The sequence below is a fragment of the Octopus bimaculoides genome, chromosome 11 (genome assembly GCF_001194135.2).
Source record: "Octopus bimaculoides isolate UCB-OBI-ISO-001 chromosome 11, ASM119413v2, whole genome shotgun sequence".
NCBI classification, from domain to species: Eukaryota; Metazoa; Mollusca; class Cephalopoda; order Octopoda; family Octopodidae; genus Octopus; species Octopus bimaculoides.
Genome location: NC_068991.1, coordinates 20,845,316 through 20,848,984, shown reverse-complemented (window position 1 = coordinate 20,848,984; position 3,669 = coordinate 20,845,316). Strand labels below are relative to the sequence as shown.

Genomic DNA, 3,669 nt, shown 5'->3' with positions numbered 1-3,669 from the left:
GGGGGGGGGGCTACATCTCTATCATCTTCCCCTTTTTTTTTTTAAACCTTTGTATGCTATGTATGTGTCCCTTCCTTTTCCTTGTATACTGTGTATTCTAATATTTTTTTTTATGAACTTTTTATCATTTCATTATATGCAAACCCCCACATTTTATGTCTGTCTTTGTATCATATCCCTTATCCTTTGCCCTGGTGGCAAATAAATGAAATCATTATCATTATTATTATTATTATTATTATTACCATTATTATTATTATTATTATTATTATTATTATTATTATTATTAATGCGAGGGCACATGGATTAGTGGTTAGGGTGTTGCACTCATGATCACTAGGTCCATTATTATTATTATTATTATTATTATTATTATTATTATTTTATGTTTGACTTTTGCTTTGCATTTGTACAAGTTGGATCCAAGTCTCACCCAGAAACCTCAAGAGACAACAAGTTAGAAGTTCATGTAGAAGTTCATGCCTAGGGTACCATATATTTGAATTTGTACAGTGTTGTTCTAGAGAATGTTTTAAAATTTGAGATCACATAGACAGTATTTTACGTAGGATATGGGCAGTTCCCATGAGCACTATCTTTTGAACTTCAGCCATTTTGGGGTTTCCTGGTATCTGAGCTAGGTAGTAATCAGCCCTTTTCGCTGTCATTCCCAGGGCACCTATGACAATAGGTATTGTTTTCGTCTTCAGATTCCACATTTTGCTAATTTCTATTTCAAGATCTTTATATTTGCTCAGTTATTATTATTATTATTATTATTTCTTATACAGCATGAACATTGACTGAACTTCTTTGAAATCCGGTATGGGCTGGATTTCAATTTTGGGGGCTGGGACAAGCCACTCTGAAAGAACACCCTATTGTTTTTTTATATAAATTAGTTAACACATTTTTATATTTTTACACCACTCCTACATCTTACATGTAGTTGACTACCACAAAAAAGAAAAAAAAAACAGTAAAAAAAAAACAGTAAAAAAAAACAGTAAAAAAAAAAACAAGCCATGAAGGTGAAAAAGACAGAAAAAGCCATATATAGACCCATTTATCAGTTTTATGTCAGCTCATTTCTTAAGTATTAATTAAAAAAAGGACACTGAGCTGTTGTCAAGGTAATTCTTTTAATGGTAACCTGCCTGGACTTTGGGATTTATGACACTCCTGCTAAATGTATGTGTATAGATTATTATGTATGTACATACATACATACATACATGTGTGTGTGTGTGCATATGTGTATATATATGTGTGTGTATATATATATATATATATATCACACACAAAAATGTACACTTTTGGATGTACACACATACACATACACAGTTGTGTATGTATGTATGTGTATTTATATGTGTGTGTACACACACACATATACACATATATACATATATGTATATATACATTTACATACATATGCACACAAACACACACACACACACACATACACACATACACACACACACACACACACACATACACATATACACGTATATGTGTGTATGTGTTATTAGGCTATTTCAGCTAGATTTTGTATCTACCGAAATATAACAATTAGCTATGAAGTATTTCTTGCTTTAACAGAAACATTCGAACCAGGAGTAATTACGACCCTTTACATTCTGAACTCGAATCCCACTGCGATTGATTTTTGCCTTTTATCCTGCTGATCTGAATTCAATAAAGTACTAGTCAAGTGTGGTTGGGTTGGGGGTAATCGACATGATCCATCTGTACCTCTGTGAAATGTCATTTTTATGTGAGTGATATACAAATGGCTGGCAAAATGCCTGTATTCTGTAATGTCCATTTATATTGAAAGTACCTGAATCACAGGCTGACTTTGTCTTTTATCCCTTCCTGAATTGTCAGAAATACTGGTCAAGTACTGTGTAATGTCTATGGCTGTTTGGGATTACTTACCCCATCCCTGCAAACTCTATGTCAGTGGAAGAATACCTTGTTTCTTCTTTATTTCTAATCGTTTGTTTTTCATATACATGCATCCTTCCATACAGATAGTTACACAATATGAATGTGTGTCTATATGGTTGCTTGGTCTGCTAGAAATAGCAGTCAAATCTCCTTCAAGTCACACTCTGTCTTTTTCAAGAAAGGTGTACACATTGGTCAATGTAATCCCTGATATATAAAAAGACATGGTGGCCGTGTCTGGAACACCTTTGCTCATAAGTTTGCTCAGTCAAAGCAACTGAGGATAAGCAACAAAAGCTTGGGTCTACCAGTCAATTACTGGTTCAGGTTTTTGTCACTATATTTCTTTCGAATTACATTGTCTTTGTTTCTATTAATTTCGAAAATAGTGACATATTTAGTAAAATAACTGTCATTGTTAACATGTTGTCTAGAAAATGAATTAACATCAAATTTTTATGGATGCTTATGACTTAGATCTCTTTAAAATGAAAGTTCGTTTAAATGATGACGTACATTGAAAACAAATCTGGGGATAACACACACTTTCACTTAAAGATATTTCTAAATATGCCAAAAAATAATTTTTTTAAGGGTATTAACTTGAAAATAATAATAAAAAAAAAATTTAATATTGTCTTTTTAGAGAAAGCTAAAATATAAATACATACTTTACAAACAACTTGTATTTTTGAAATCACATGCACTTAAAAATATTTCTAAATAATTAAAATATTCTGTTTAAGAAAAGTGAAAATATAAACATTTACTGTAAAAACAAATTGGATTTTTATGTCATATTCACTTAAAAATGTGCCTTCAATAGAAAGAATTATCATTATTATTATTATTATTAAGGAAGCAATCTGGCAGAATCATTAACATACCAGGCAAAATACTTAGTGGCATTTTATCTGTCGTCATGTTCTGAGTTCGAATTCCATCAGGGTTGACTTTGCCTTTCATCCTTTCAGGATCAATAAATTAAGTACCAGTGAAACACTGGGGTCAATGTAATCAACTTATCCATCCCCACCAAATTTCAGGCCTTGTGCCTATAGTAGAAATGGTTACTATTATTATTAGCTGACAGAATTAGTGCATCAGACAAAATGCTTAGAAACATTTCTTCCTGTTCTTTATGTTCTTGTTCCAAATTCTGCCAATGTCAACTTTGCCTTTCATTCTTTTGAAGTTAATAAAATATGTACCAGTTATGTACTGGTGGTTGATTAAATCAATTAACTTGTTCCTCCTAAAAAAATTACTGGTCTTATATTATTATCATTATTATTTTTTCAGGCTTTGTACCTATAGTAGAAAGATTATTATTATTATTATTATTATTATTATTATTATTATTATTGAGTGAGACAGCAGTACATGCCATCAAAGTGACACTGGGATAAAATATACGGAGCCCATTATACCCATCATGACTACCCGTCTGATAAGGGTACACCAAGCACATGCGCCACAACCATATGTGCGCGACATGGTGATCTCATATCAAGATAAACAGCGCATAACCTCGCAGGTGGGCCCCAGTTAGAATTTTCTTCAGGTCAAGTAGCCCACCCTGCTCAAAAGGTCCCTAAATAAGGTTTGTTTAAGGATGTTGAGCAAAACACCTATGTTTCCAAAGGTGAATTATTCAAACCCCAAAGAATTCTTCTCAACACATGGCTATGACGCTCCCCCACTACTTCTGCTCAT

The 3,669-nt window shown here is 32.6% G+C and overlaps 1 protein-coding gene across 4 annotated transcripts in view; it reads left to right on the top strand.

The window, feature by feature from the left end:
* Positions 1-3,669, top strand: part of LOC106869305 (thyroid receptor-interacting protein 11) — a 214,951-nt gene that overhangs the window by 51,044 nt on the left and 160,238 nt on the right. The gene's annotated exons all lie outside the window — the stretch shown is intronic.